We start from the raw sequence: 15,674 nt of genomic DNA on the forward strand, positions 1-15,674 counted from the left end.
TTCTGCTGAAAGTCCACGCATTTCGAAACAAACTAATGAAAACGAATAAACAACTGCACAAGTGGTTAGAGAAGAGTGTAAACAACAGTACGCAGCCATAAAAATTTACAGATTTTGAACCATTGCGAAATGGCAGCGGTTTTTGGTTGCGTCCATACTTTCTGGGACAGTCTTTATGTGGAAATATGGTTGATTCTCTGTCAGCCGTTGAGTAAAAGAACACCATTTTGAAATGAATATGCCTCAGGATCAAGTAAACATTTGCAGTAGTTCTCGTTTTTCAATGTCTGCTTTTTGTCTTACCATTAATCTATTAAGCAATCCATCACATCACTTGTTACGGAGAATTCAAAATGATATACGGGTAGAAAATTGAATGTTGAAGGGTAGAAAATTGAAAGGGAGTTTAGAAAGAAATACCTTATGATAAAAAAAGAACCGGAATTTTATTAAAAACGTGCTTAATCCACCTAGCAGTGAGATGATACCTTTTTTTATCAATCCGCATGTGTTTTTTGCATGAATATTCTTCGGTGTTTCAGTTTTCATGACATTATTCTAATGTCCGTCGTTTTAAGTGGCAATTTGAGATTTTATTCACTTATTACTCTGTAATGTCGAAACTGCAAATCGGATCGAATTTGAATCTAAAAGTGTAACAATCGAATAAACATTCCATGATATGTCGAAGTAATTTCCACTTTAGAGTTTAGGGTAATTTAAGGTACTTCCAGAGCCGGTATTCAGGAACCAGCATAACCCTAACCGATTCGTATGGCCATATGACGAATAAATTGCATTATTTTTGAGTCCAACTTTAAAGCTTTTCGGGATTGTCATCTTCTATATCGCTTTGAATTTTAAAAATTCATCCTCCTACAATTCCCGAATCGGAAGTCAGAATTGGATAAAATTGGATTTATTTTAATTTGAATTTTTGTTTTTGAAATTCGATTTGGCTTTTTTTGAGAAAACGATTGAGCTTTGATAAACGATTCGATACTGGAACCGGAATTCGAAATTCGGTGTAGGCGAAGTCAGAAAAATTCACCTGAGTAGCTGTATAGTTTACATTTGTTTCAAAATGTTTGAAAATCAATGTAGACATCTTTGAGGCATCGTAGTGCGAATTAAATTTTTGGGTGCCTTCCGAAACGAAAACTGAATACAACCAAAAATGAAATAAGTTTATTTGGTTATCGACTATCCAAATTTGCTAACCCGATAAATCTGATTAATTCATGTGAAATAGACATTTTTATACTAATCACTATGTATCCCCTAAACCGGAAATTGGATATGACTGAAAAACAAGATGTTTTATAGAATCTTAAAACTTTTCAATTGAATCTTAGATGATTCTTAGATTTCATTTGAATCTTAGATCGATTCAGCCATCTACGAAAAAAATGAGTTACACAGTTTTAATTTCGTTTCACATATCATCCTGTAGTTCCGGAAAATCAAACATAATTCAGGAACCTTGTTTGGGAGAAAACCGAAAAAAATTGAGAGAAATTATTTGTCACACGCATTTGCTGATCTCGACGAACTGATTCGAATGGTATATGGCTGTTATGTTCTTCCAGCATTTATTGCTGTAAGTAGTTTAAATCAATCTTAATATGGAATTGCTTTCAACTCGAAAGTTCTGCCATTATCTGGGGTGGCATTATGTATCTCGATTCGACTGAAATTTTATCGAATCGACCACGTTTCGTATTATGGTTCTCGATTCGAAGTCGATCATCGAGCTTCGTTCGACTTCACTCGAAGAAGTATTAGATTATCGAGAAGTTTTGGCATTATGAAACCAAAACAATCGAGCTCGTAAACGACTGAACTCGATAAGAAATGGTCGAAAGCCTTATTACTATCGACTATGAGTTTTCGAATACGTTTCTCTTTTATTTAGGTAGTTATCGATAACATCTTAGATTTTCGTAAACATATTAGTATTGATAATCTTCATTTTAATGCATTGTTTTGTATATCGTTATATATATATATATATATATATATATATATATATATATATATATATATATATATATATATATATATATATATATATATATATATATATATATATATATATATATATATATATATACATATATATATATATATATATATATATATATATATATATATATATATATATATATATATATATATATATATATATATATATATATATATATATATATATATATATATATATATATACATAATATCATATATACACTACTCTCACTCTACTACTCTCACTCACACACTCACACACACTACACACACACACACTACACTACTCTACTCACACACACTAACTCACCACACACACACACACACTATATATTGTGTGTGGATATTAAGTTCACAAGCTCGAACCTGTTAGAAAAGCATATTAATTGAAAGCTGCAGTCGATGTACTTAAATACCTAAAAGTAAGTCGACCACCCTAACCTATGCCCAGTAACTGTAGTTTGTAATAAAATTTCGGAATCCTGTGGACAGAAAACGTCGCTCAAACGGATTGTAGGAAAAAGCTTATTCGCTCGATAACAATGAGCAAATAATGTTTTTACCCATATATCTAACTCTAGTAAATTGAAAAGTATTTAGAATATGCCAAAAGCATCACAATCTCGTGCTATTAGCGTGTATTTGACTTTTCAATAGTACCTAAATGGATTATGAAGACTATAAAGAATGGGTTGCTCCTGGTATATTAGCTAAAGCAATATCTCCTAATAAATATGATAAAATACTACAAAGAAAGCTGCAAAACCTGAAAGCCTTTGATTAAAACTACACATATGGATGACGTAAATTGTATTAGACTTGAAACAATACATGAAAAATACAGAATTTTTTTTATTATAATTTCAAAAGTTCATCGATAAATTGTGTACAAGAACACGCTTGAAAAAATTCTTTACGTTTTCAAATGGAGTGGAAACGAATCTGCTTCTTGATTTAAATTTCAGAAATGTGTTCATGTTAATTTCGTGCGGCAACTTTTAACCGCAGTATTACAAGCAGTTTGCTTCTTTTCAGTACTTGAACTGAATAAATGTAATCGAAAATACCCAAACAATAATTCAGTTTAATTTTTTTCATGATTGCCATGTATATTTGTTTACCTATGTATGTTATGACCAGAGATGCCAGATAGTTTCATAGAAAATCTGTATTGATTCGTATAAAATATCTGTATTTATCTGTATTCGCTAGTAAAATAAAATTTCTACAATACAATTATGTTTAAAGGTGTTATTCTAATAGATTATGGTTATAGAGTGGTAGATTAAATTTCATATCTTATATTATATTCATCGACGAAATTTTATAGTTTTTTCCTATCAACAAAAATTGTATTATGGTGCCATAAACTTGTCTAATTTGAAAATGTTCACTTCATAAGTTAAGATGGATTTCCAAAATCCAATATGCAACGTCGAGTCAGGTAATACAACTGTCAGTCTGGCAATAATGTTTCATGATGCCAAGACTTGTCTAACTTTTAAGTCCAATTTAGTTACAAATTTTAATATAAATGGATTTCAGTGTTCTTCATTAAATATCTGCACAAAAAATATATATTTTAAAAAGTGATTTGTACGTTGATTCCTAAACGTTTATCTCGTCATTGCAATCAAATACTAATAGATAGCTCAAATACTAATAGATAGTTTAATTTTTTCCTTAATACTTTTGGTGAAATCTGTATAAATCTGTATTAAATTTAAGAAATCTGTAATAAATCTGTACTCTGTGTTAAATCTGTATGCGCATGTAAAAATCTGTATAATACATTAAGTTTACGTTTCGTCTTCGACTCATCAGTGCGTCAGCAGATTATGCTGACGCAAACCCCCGGATCAACATAATCCGCTGAGCAGACGTAAAGTTAATGCTATTTGCAAGACACTTTTTTTGTACACAAGAAGTGTAACGTCTAAACTGACGTCTCGAACGAAACAAGTTTCGGCTTACTGGCCGTACAGATTGTGATAATTTGAAGGGGAAAAAGCTTGCTTTTACCCCCAAATTTATGCTAGGTGCACATAACCATTTTAAATTAAGTTTACGTTTCGTCTTCGACTCATCAGTGCGTCAGCAGATTATGCTGACGCAAACCCCCGGATCAACATAATCTGCTGAGCAGACGTAAAGTTAATGCTATTTGCAAGACACTTTTTTTGTACACAAGAAGTGTAACGTCTAAACTGACGTCTCGAACGAAACAAGTTTCGGCTTACTGGCCGTACAGATTGTGATAATTTGAAGGGGAAAAAGCTTGCTTTTACCCCCAAATTTATGCTAGGTGCACATAACCATTTTAAATTAAGTTTACGTTTCGTCTTCGACTCATCAGTGCGTCAGCAGATTATGCTGACGCAAACCCCCGGATCAACATAATCCGCTGAGCAGACGTAAAGTTAATGCTATTTGCAAGACACTTTTTTTGTACACAAGAAGTGTAACGTCTAAACTGACGTCTCGAACGAAACAAGTTTCGGCTTACTGGCCGTACAGATTGTGATAATTTGAAGGGGAAAAAGCTTGCTTTTACCCCCAAATTTATGCTAGGTGCACATAACCATTTTAAATTAAGTTTACGTTTCGTCTTCGACTCATCAAATCGAAGATAAATCTGAATAAATGGCATCTCTGATTATGACAGTTCGAGCAGCGTCAGTCGAAATCTAGTACCACATTGTTAGGATCTCGATCACGAGGTCGAAAGCGATACGTAATGCCTCAGTTCAGTCGAATCGACTTCAAAAATAATCGTTTCGAGCAACTCGATTCGAGATGCATAATGTCAGCCCTGGTTTACATATGGCATATTCGAATGATTATGTTGCCAAAAACAACCCGTGCTAACATCGGCTCGAGGCAAAATATCATGCTGTACACAGTCTTTTGGGTACTTAGAAACAATAGTATGTAGCAGAATAAAAAATCGTGTTTTATGTTGCTCCCAAGCATTTCTTTGCAGACAGCGCTCAAAACTTCTACTACTAGAATAGGGGAAAATGTCGCTTACACAAAAATTTCGATATCTCCGTTAAAAATGGACGGATTTTAACAATCTATGGCTTGTTGGATAGGTATTACCGAGAGGAATCTAAGTCTGAAAATATATTCTGTTTTCAAGGTTAATTGTGACAGATACTGTTTTTGAAAAATTTTGACATAAAACTTCGTATAACTCAAAAAGTAAACATCCGATCTCAAAACCATTCAATAGCGTTCTGGGTGACGGGGAGACCTTACATTTGCGACTAGTTTGATAAAAATCGGTCCAGCCATCTCTGAGATCTCGACCTCTCAGTTGACAACACACATACAGACACACACATACACACACACGAACATTTGCTCACTTCGTCGAGCTGAATCGATTGGTATATGACATTCGGCCCTCCGGGCCTCGGAAAATTTTTCTAAAGTTTTAGCGAATTCTATACCTATTTTTTATATTTAAAAAAAAGGTAAAAACGCAAAATTTCAATTTTTAATTAATTTCTTTATTATCGCCTTCAAAGTTTTCTCCTCCTGCGGCAATACATGCATGCCAACGCTTGATCCAATTTTCCATACAAGTTTTATAGGCCGCCAAAGGTATGGCCTTTAGTTCACGCAGCGATTTCTCTTTTATGGTCTCTATGGTCTCAAAACGCGTTCCCCGCAATGACAATTTGAGTCTGGGAAAGAGAAAAAAGTCACATGGGGCCATATCTGGAGAGTACGGTGCTTGGTTTATGATATTGGTTGAGTTTTTGGCCAAAAACTGCGACACAACCAACGCTGTTTTTGAATGAAACTCAGCTTTTCTGGCACCAGTCGAGAAGCGACGCGTTTCAAACCCAAAACATCAGTTAAAATGTTTTCGGCTGATCCATAAGTGATGCCCAACAACACACCAATCTCTCTAATCGGTACAGAACGATTTTGCAACACGATTTGCTTCGCCGATTCAATGTTTTCTTCAATAACAGATGTTGTTGGGCGGCCAGGGATCTCATCATGATCCAAGTTTGTACGACCACCTTTGAAGCGTTTATACCACTCGTATGACTGTGTTTTTCCTAGACACGATTTACCAAAGACCTTTTCTAACATTTTCAACGTTTCGGAACACTTAAATCCATTTGCAACACAAAATTTGATGCTCTCACGTTGTTCTAAATTTTTATCCATTATAAAAATCGCCACACGAAAATTTTTCAACTTCTTTGTATAGACGCCAAACAAAAACTAATCGTACGTTATGCGTCAAAATTTGACATAATGTGTATAAAAGTGTTGCCAACGTCGAGAGAATAAAAGTTTACCGATTAGACAAGCGCGGGAATTTTAAAATAAAAATTCCGGTTCTTTTTTGATCATAAGGTACATTCCGCAAGTAACGCATTTCCGGACCATGATTAATTTTCATGGGAGAAGACTTTTTGTTCATGGTTTCATGAGAATTTAAAATTATTGGTTTGGTATTATTGATTTTCTAATCATGACAGCAGTAACGAATTTCTTTCCGTGTAAATTTAGAATCAAATGAGAAGGAAGAATAGCCCCCATAGGGCTGTCGCTTGTAGTTTTTTGTACGATTCTCTCAGATGTTTCTACAGATCCACATTACTTACGTCGTATTCATTCTTTAAGAAGCACACTTACTAGAATTGGGAAACCAGCGGCGATTGAACTGTCCAGTGCAGAGGCCCACGCGGGTATTCAAAAATTCATTACATTCTGACTGAGCAAACATGCACAAGTATTTCATCACAGTAAATATTGCCATCTCCGGGATGATAATAAATACCAGCAGGAGAGGGCCCGCATCCAACGTTTCCCAAACCGAGCGCTCGGGATGTTTGCCAATGTATTTATAAATAGCATTTTATGTGCTATGTATTATCGTTTTATAAATCATGCGTCATTCAGCTGTGCGCCTCCTGATGAACAACCAAATCCAGACAGCAAACTCCGTTCGAGTTGGCCCCGGAGTATTCCCAACTGGAGCGCGTCCCCGGCAAACGTCGCCGATGCATGCGATGATGCTGACAGGCTTCAGCAAATAGACCGTGTGTTTGAGCAGAGCGGAGCTTAACTGAACTGGATACAGGCACAGCTACAGCTACGGACGCTAGCAACATGAACGTGACGAAAGGAGCAACAGCTCTAAAAAAGCACCATCATCACGCGAACTCCATTCGCTGCCTGGAACATCAGCAGCGGAAACATGATTTTTCCATCATAGACGCCCCCGGGCACCGGCAAGGCACTAGCGTGAATATCGATTGCGGTAGAGAATTTTCAATTAGCCGGTGTGTGTGTGTTTCTTGTTCGAAATTGGTTACAGATCAATTTAAAGCGCAACAAATCATTCCAAAAGTCCAACGAGCCCCGTGTTGCACTGGATTGGATGTCAAAATTGGAAAATTCCTTTGCTGTTCCGTGGAAAATTCCAAGATTAGATTAGTTTTCAATTTATGAGGAAATAATTGTGAAAGATACGCCTTCATTCTAAATGGTATCCTTGCTAGCCCCAATTACAGACTTTGTTTCTCAACCAGTTTAGATTAAAAAGTAGTAAAAGAACCAGTCCAAAAGACGGTCCGGTGCTTTGGATCAATACATCGCCAGATGCTAGTTCTCAGCTATCTGCCCGAAGTAGCGAAAAGAATAGCTATCTTTTGAAAAATCGACATCAAAGACACTATCGAATCTGCTGCTTGGCACGGCATCGCTCTGAGCTTACGAACCCCCGTTGGAAGTATTTTAATTTTTCCCGACAGCACGCCATTATTCATGCTATAAATTTTGAACGACTTCCTCGCACAAAAATTACCGTGCCATAGTCGGAGAGACGTCCGCCGGTACGAGAGGTACCTACAATTCAAAAGACACAAGACACCATATTTCCATTTTCCCACAGCGCACATTAATTTAATTTTCTGCTGCACCGCTCGCCGCTCCCCGTAAATGCTTCTAACCCAGCGCTGCGTCTAGCCAATGCACATGAAGCTCGTGGTACTAATGTCGTTTTCGTTTTTAAATTGCACTACACCGGTGTAGCGAAAGCTGCACTGAAACCGTTCGTTTTTGCCAATTGCACTACACCAGTGCTACACTTTTTCTGCACCGATACCACTGGTGTAGCACTCATCAAAAGTTTGGTGTAGCTCTGTGCAATGGAATCGTTTATTGTAGTCAATGGTTACTGTTTATGTTTTCGTCAGTTTTGTTCGTTTATGCATCGTTTATGCATGCCTCAGTGTAGCACTGCACCGGTGTAGTGCAAATTAAAAACGAAAACGCCATAAGTTTCGCTTTTTGTGGCATGTCTCGCACGAGCTGTTATTACCCGTCCACAAGCGGCCCGTTCTCACCTCGTTGCATTGTATGAGGTGTCATCTTTTGAATTTTATTCCAGTTACTCAGTAGATACTAAATTGCATAGAAACCATCACGTCCCCTTCACATAACGGGTATATATTCTAATTGTCTTTTCCCTACTTTTATGTAACAGTGCGTCACCACCCGGACCGAACTACGCGACGTATGGACTGGGGCTGTTCTGTTCTATTGGCAAATAGGACCCGAGCCATTCCATCCATGTAAGCTTTGACTAAATGGGAAAAAATATGCGGTTGATTCAATCAACCCATCGATTTTTATTCATCAAAGCCACGTTGTATCATTCAATTGGCTGACGTGATTTCCCTACGTGGACGAACGAATGCAACGCAATTGTTTCTGGCTGTATCCAATTGTAATACTAAATGATGTTGGTTGTAAGCCCTCGCATTTTCATTCGATACTCAATTTTGCCTGGTAATAATTATAGATAGATTTATGTTTGATTTAAAACATTCAACACAATTAAACTTGTCATTTAAAATGTTCCGCTAAAGTAGTTTTCTTTACCAATGCGATGTACCCTGACGTTTCGAAAGCTTTGGATTGTGAGCACGCTATAGAAAATTTGAAGCGAATTAGTCAGGAAAGCACTATGTGTGACTAATTAAATTTTGTCTTACCTCACAGATCACTGAGCCTCTGTTCTTCTATGATTCTGTCTTTATAATTAAAAACATTGAAAGTCTCAATTATCCAAGATTCCTATGAATCACAATTTGTGAGCAAATGTTCATTCGAAAATAAGACATTTTGAGAGAATCAACAGTACTACAATTTTGTATTGAACTTGCCATTTTTCTACTTTAATTGTTTAAAAAATGGTAAAAATGTTTAGTGCTTTTCAATAGATAGACTAGATACATTTTTAGAAAAATAAGGTAAACAAAGTGGCTTTTGTGACAAAACCTATATGCCTAACTCCAAATACGATTTTGCGCGAAATTCGTCTATTCGAATCCTACACTGAGAAAAATCGTTTTTTTTTTTTCAATTTTCTCAGAGATGGCTGAACCGATTTTAACAAACTTGGGCTCGTTTGAAAGCTACTCTCGGGCCATTGATCAAGTTCGAAGATCAAATGGCTGTGACTTTTGGTTCCGGAGATATGATTGTATAAGTGACGTAACCGACAAAAAGCGTTGTATTTTTAAGCGCTCAATTTTCTCAGAGATGGCTGAACTGATTTTTGCCTTTCTCATATAGAAAGGTTATGCAATCACTGTGAAAACCGACTTTTGAACCGAGGCCCGGAGGGCCGAGTGTCATATACCATTCGACTCAGTTCGTCGAGTACGCAAAATGTCTGTGTGTGTATGTGCGTATGTGTGTATGTAACGTTTTTTGCACTAACTTTTCACGGAGATGGCTGAACCGATTTTCACAAACTTAGATTCAAATGAAAGGTCTCGTGGTCCCATACAAAATTCCTGCATATTATTCGGATCCGACTTTCGGTTCCGGAGTTATGGGGTAAAATGTGCAAAAAAAATGAAAATATGTGTTCTAACTTTTGTCATAGATGGTGCGACCGAGTTTCACAAACTTAGGTTCAAATGAAAGGTCCTGTGGTCTCATACATAATTCCTGAATTTCATCAGGATCCGACTTCCGGATCCGGAAATATAGGGTAAAGTGTGTTAAAAATTTTATACCATCACTGAAAAGAGCGAAAAACCGTAAAAAGTTTCTAAATCGACCTCAAATCTTTTCCAATTGATAGTTTTCATCAGTAGACGGTCAAACAAATCTATTTCGGTTATTCTTTTAAGAATCGAAGAAAAATAATTTTGAAGAATACCACAGTATTATATATGATAATATGATTGATATGAGAAAGGCATCATTACACCACTAGGTGGATTAAAACAGGTTTGCAAACTTGGGCTCTTTTGAAAACTACTGTCGGGCCTTTGATAAAGTTCAAAGAACAAATGGCTGTGACTTTTGGTTCCAGAGATATGATGGTATAAGTGACGTAACCGACAAAACACGTTGATTTTTACCACTCTTATATATAAGGGTGCCAATATTTTGGGATCACCTCTAATTTCGTAAAGCGCTAGTGCTTAAAAGTTTAAGCACCTCGAAAAATGTCCTCATGCAAAATTTGAGCTAAATCGGACATGCGTAAGGGGTGCTGCCCGGCGGTAGAGGTTTGACAATTTTCGATCTTGAAAAAGCTAATTTGCTGAATCAGCAGCATAAAACATGTAGTAGGATTATTAGTATTATTATTACTATTATTATTATTATTATTGACATCACTACACCACCGGCATGGTATTACAGCACTACCAGCTGTGTAAGTTGCATATTTTTTGTCGTGAATACGACTTACTTTACTATAAGGCTCTCTTCTCAAAATTGGGTAGAACTAAATCGCGAATGACTCTTGTTGTATTTAACGCAGCAACATATTTTTTTCTCCATAATATTGCAAATATGGTCAGTAATTTTTGATAACATTTTCAATAGTATGAGATAACCACAACTAACTTGAAATGGAAGTTTTATTAAATGTTTGGTATGAACAAGCATTAAGGTGAAGTTCAATGCCAAAACAAGGCGCGAAAAGTTCCAACCGCATCAATTGAACGAATCAACGCACAAAGCATATCGCACAAAACTGACACATATGAACACGGAATATTTTCAGTGCTTGAAAGCAGTGGACTTCCGTCATGTTTTGTTCACTAGTAAAACAGACACTAACTATTATAAACCAAGAGTAGTTTTATTTGACTAATGGGAGGGAGACACATTTATGCAAGTTGTTTAAGACAGTCAATGTAGTCATTCAATTTATAACCAAGCAGATCTTATCATTGATTTTCTTAGCTTTAGCAAAATTGTTTATTCTTTGTTGCAGATCAAAATCTTTGGTGTGATGAGAATACCGCACCCTTTATAAAAGAACTAAAAAATATTTAAACAAGACCTTTTGTTATGGAATTACAACTGATTTGCAAGATGTTCACTAAAAATATCTAGTCTGTAAAGTGCACATCATATCAGTATATAAGCCATTAATATTTCACTATTTCTCAATCAATTTTTAGGGATTAGTGATACTCTCTGTCCGCACATTGCCAGTGGTTATCAATAATTTGTATAATAAGAATTCATAAAATCGAAGATGACGGCTTTCGGTTTGTCAATATTCTTTCAAACGGCTATACAATTGGTATTTTCAAGACAGGTTTAACAAGTAAGTTATTGAAGTTAACCCATGGAAATTAGAACACCCATAACACACTTCCTGTCCTAACTAACTATTCTTCAAGGTTTTCTATCTGTTGATAGGAATCTACCTACTTCCTCTTCATATTAAAGGGACAGTATTTCAGTATTCTTTTAAATAAACTTAAAACCTGATACACTTATGATGACTACATAAAGTATTCCAAATGCGTATCTGTGAAATAACGTGCATTATACATTTTAAGGTGTTGTTGTTGAATTAAATGGTGTTAAAACATTATTCTAGTGAAAATATTTTACTAAACGTTCAAATGACAAAATAATGTCACTGATCGGGATACCTCCCAGACTACCTTAAAACCATCGTTTAATTAAGTTTAATTCTAACTCTACAAAAAACTTTGGACGGTTGTTATTTTGATTGTGTGCAATTTTTATGCAATATTTAATTTCATCAGAAAAACCGTGCTAAATCTATCTAGCAGTGATATGATACTTTTTTTAATCAGCCCGCATGTGTTTTTACATGACTATTTCTCTATGTTTTCAGTTTTTATGAGGGTATTTTACTGATCGTCGATTTACATGACAGTTAGAAATTTCAATCTCTAATGAGTGAAGGCTGTTATTTTGGAACAGCAAGTCGGGTCGAAAAGAGAAATTGTATGGAATCAGAACATTATACCTTTGAATCTTAACCTGCGACAATCGATTAAGCATCACATGAGATATTTTTTGTCATGATTTATGGTACTTCCGAAACCGATATTCAGGGACCAGTATAACCCAAAACGGTTCGTATGTCCAAGAAGTAATATGGCGAATATTGAAAATTTTTTTTGGGTATCGTCATCTTCTACGATGGTTTAAATTTTAAAAACTCCAGAATTAGAAGCCGGAATCGGATAAAGTAGTTTATCAATTTTGTATGGGGCCATAAGTTTTTAATTTGGATTTTTGTTTAGGAAATTTGGTTTGACCTTTTTTGAGAGAAAGATTGAGCTTCTCTATTCCCACCACTAATCGATGTCAGTTAAAATCACCTAAAGGATTGTTGTAAACCATTTCATTTGTTCCGAAATTGTTGAAAATCAGGTTAGCCATCTTTGAGAAATCGTAGGATAAAGAAATCTTTCATTTAAATCTAAGTTTGTGAAAATTCGTCCAGTCAATTCTGAGGAAAGCGACTATATATTTTTGTAACATACACCAACCTACAAACTGACATTTGCTAATCTCGAAGATCTAATTTGAATGGTATATGAAGATCAATTCGAAAGTTGATTTTCTCAGTGATTGCATAACCTTTAAGGTTTCATCTCGCTGCATAAAATCTTGAACATGGATGCTATGTACAGTCTTTCAAATCTTGTACATAGTTTTTCAAGTGCGTATACAAATCGTGTTTCACTTTGCTTCAAAACATCGCTTTATCATGAAGCGCTCCTTGCAAAGAACAATACGATAGTCCCACGACAAAAGGGCCTAACTGCAAATAACTGTTTCTCTTTGTTTACTTTTTCTTTCACGAATTGTCAGATTGATTTTCTATATGACGCCTTACTCTTCGCAAAACTTTTGATTTAAAACGGAAACCTTCAATAAATTACAGTAATGGCTAAGCCGTGATAATGAAAAGAGATAGTAAACAAAGAGAGGTTCTCATTTGCAGTTAGGCTCTTGTGTCGTGGGACTATAGAATAGCATTTTGACTCACAAACTTAGATGAAAGGTCTTATCGAAATTTCACACTATCAGGCTTGAGGCTTGAAGCCATTGCTCATGATGGGAAAGGATCATGACGAACATTTCTGGTTCCGAAGATATAATTTTATAATTGGCGTAGCTGACAAATCGCACTTTCTTTTATCCGTTTAACTTTATCGGAGATGCCTTAGTTGGGTTACTTGATCTTCATGTCTGAATATTTCGAACTTTTTAGCAAATTTATTCACTTCGTCTGTAGAATTAATCAATGCCGAAAATGGCACTAATAAGTATAGGGTGATTTTTTAAGAGCTTGAGAACTTTTTTAAACAATAAAACGCATAAAATTTGCAAAATCTCATCGGTTCTTTATTTTAAACGTTAGATTGGTACATGACATTTACTTTTTGAAGATAATTTCATTTAAATGTTGACCGCGGCTGCGTCTTAGGTGGTCCATTCGGAAAGTCCAATTTTGGGCAACTTTTTCGAGCATTTCGGCCGGAATAGCCCGAATTTCTTCGGAAATGTTGTCTTCCAAAGCTGGAATAGTTACTGGCTTATTTCTGTAGACTTTAGACTTGACGTAGCCCCACAAAAAATAGTCTAAAGGCGTCAAATCGCATGATCTTGGTGGCCAACTTACCGGTCCATTTCTTGAGATGAATTGTTCTCCGAAGTTTTCCCTCAAAATGGCCATAGAATCGCGAGCTGTGTGGCATGTAGCGCCATCTTGTTGAAACCACATGTCAACCAAGTTCAGTTCTTCCATTTTTGGCAACAAAAATTTGTTAGCATCGAACGATAGCGATCGCCATTCACTGTAACGTTGCGTCCAACAGCATCTTTGAAAAAATACGGTCCAATGATTCCACCAGCGTACAAACCACACCAAACAGTGCATTTTTCGGGATGCATGGGCAGTTCTTGAACGGCTTCTGGTTGCTCTTCACTCCAAATGCGGCAATTTTGCTTATTTACGTAGCCATTCAACCAGAAATGAGCCTCATCGCTGAACAAAATTTGTCGATAAAAAAGCGGATTTTCCGAATGGACCACCTAAGACGCAGCCGCGGTCAACATTTAAATGAAATTATCTTCAAAAAGTAAATGTCATGTACCAATCTAACGTTTAAAATAAAGAACCGATGAGATTTTGCAAATTTTATGCGTTTTATTGTTTAAAAAAGTTCTCAAGCTCTTAAAAAATCACCCTGTAGAATATTTAACTTTCCCATCAAGCTCCACCATTGTTTTTTCCTCTTTTTCCTTAAACAAGTTCTACAAAGAACAATAAAATTGGAATTTATCCGTTGTCAAGACGTATGTGTACACTCAAAACCATAAATTTCATTTATGGTTCTAACAATTCTTCCAGAATCCGTCATTATTCATCAAATGAATGATGTCATAGTGATCGGTTCTTTACGAGTCTCCTTACTTCCAATAAAAAAAATGAAACTAATTCGTTTAAAAAGTTATGAATTCAAAAAAATGAGATCACAATATATGAAATTGTGCCTCCTGTGAGGTTTGAACTCACGACCGCTGGTTTACGAGACCAGCGCTCTACCACTGAGCTAAAGAGGCAACCGTGCCAAGGTTGCCAACGAGAGAAAAGTTATTGCATCTCGATAGTAACGTGCACGACACATCGCCACACATGTGCAATTCTATTCTGAGCAAGCGTTTGGAAATTGCATCGCAAATATTGTAGCTTGTCAACTGTTGAGTTTACTTATCCGATGTCGGCCCTCGTCACGGCACTGCAAAATTGGCTTATCTGCTTTCCAGTCCCGGGCGTTCTCCGTTTTCTAGCACAATCTTACCTTTTCTTTTCTTTACGCGCTCTCTTTCCGTAGCGCTATTTTTAGCATTTCAAAATTGTGTCAAGAACACACCAGAGAGGAAGGGAGGTAGGTAGGTAGTTCGACATGCCCCACTCGATAAAGACAGGGAAAAGACGCTAATAACCCATCGATCCAGAATAATTGGATCAATTGTTTCCCAGCCCTGAGAATGAGGTTCCGTCGTCGTCGGTCGTGTGGAAGATTTTGTCAGATTCGGCGAAGTCATTGACGAAGCGACGGACTAATTGAACAAATTGTGTGCTGTGGCGTGATCAATTTAAACTTCGCCGTGAGCTGCCTGTCGGGTGATTTGAACCAGAGTGATGCTCGTAAAGTATTTACATGGAATTATCATGCATTCAAACCGCAAACATGGCCGGCGTGGTGTTGTTTTTTTTTTGTTTTAATGCATCCGTTTTAGTTCACAATGGACTATAGTAGAAGTTTTGATTACATCATTGCCAGTTGTTCATTTGCTTGTTG

General features: G+C 36.2%; 1 protein-coding gene and 1 non-coding gene across 9 annotated transcripts in view; one reads left to right on the forward strand and one right to left on the reverse strand.

Moving 5' to 3' along the window:
- LOC131440051 (mpv17-like protein) overlaps nucleotides 1–15,674 on the forward strand; it is a 438,206-nt gene that overhangs the window by 296,156 nt on the left and 126,376 nt on the right. The window contains exon 4 of one of the 8 annotated variants that reach the window (XM_058611172.1): nucleotides 8,543–8,630. The exons of the other annotated variants lie outside the window; for them this stretch is intronic. The gene's annotated coding sequence lies outside the window, so the exon portion shown is untranslated. The remainder of the gene's footprint in view (nucleotides 1–8,542; nucleotides 8,631–15,674) is intronic. 8 annotated transcript variants of the gene reach the window in all.
- Trnat-cgu (transfer RNA threonine (anticodon CGU)) lies at nucleotides 14,860–14,931 on the reverse strand. Its single transcript has one exon. It is a non-coding gene; the product is annotated as a tRNA-Thr (tRNA).

This window comes from Malaya genurostris, chromosome 1 (genome assembly GCF_030247185.1).
Source record: "Malaya genurostris strain Urasoe2022 chromosome 1, Malgen_1.1, whole genome shotgun sequence".
NCBI classification, from domain to species: domain Eukaryota; kingdom Metazoa; phylum Arthropoda; class Insecta; order Diptera; family Culicidae; genus Malaya; species Malaya genurostris.